Raw genomic sequence first — 408 nt, forward strand, 5'->3', positions numbered from 1 at the left:
CATCTGCAGCGGCCGCGTCGGCGAGGGCACGGCCACGGCCACGGCGCTCCTCTTCAGCAGCTGCGAGCGCGGCGGCGCCAGCGGGACGCTCCCCGGGTGAGAGCCGCCGTTGGGCGCGCCGGATCCGGCCGTCGCTGTGCTCTTGTTCCAGGGAGTGCTCTGGCCCTGCCGGCCTGCTCCGCGAATCCTGCTCCCGCGGACGGCCTTCCCGGCGGCGTGCCGGTGATTGGAGACGGTGCTGCTGTTGGAGTTCTCCTTCTCCTGCAGCTCTCTGCCGCTCACCCGCGTGCGGCCGTTGCGCGCGTCCTGTCCGTTAGTGCGCTTGGACGAGGACAGGCCCTCGGGGCCCGCTAAGTGTCCGTAGCTCGGCGGCTGCGTAGCCGAGAGCGGAGAGGACCGGGCCAGGGC

The 408-nt window shown here is 72.8% G+C and overlaps 1 protein-coding gene across 1 annotated transcript in view; it reads right to left on the reverse strand.

The window, feature by feature from the left end:
* Positions 1-408, reverse strand: part of LOC107694447 (F-box/LRR-repeat protein 19-like) — a 34,426-nt gene that overhangs the window by 9,171 nt on the left and 24,847 nt on the right. The gene's annotated exons all lie outside the window — the stretch shown is intronic.

This window comes from Sinocyclocheilus anshuiensis, unplaced genomic scaffold, assembly GCF_001515605.1.
Source record: "Sinocyclocheilus anshuiensis isolate Anshui unplaced genomic scaffold, SAMN03320099.WGS_v1.1 scaffold2982, whole genome shotgun sequence".
In the NCBI taxonomy this organism is placed as follows: Eukaryota; Metazoa; Chordata; class Actinopteri; order Cypriniformes; family Cyprinidae; genus Sinocyclocheilus; species Sinocyclocheilus anshuiensis.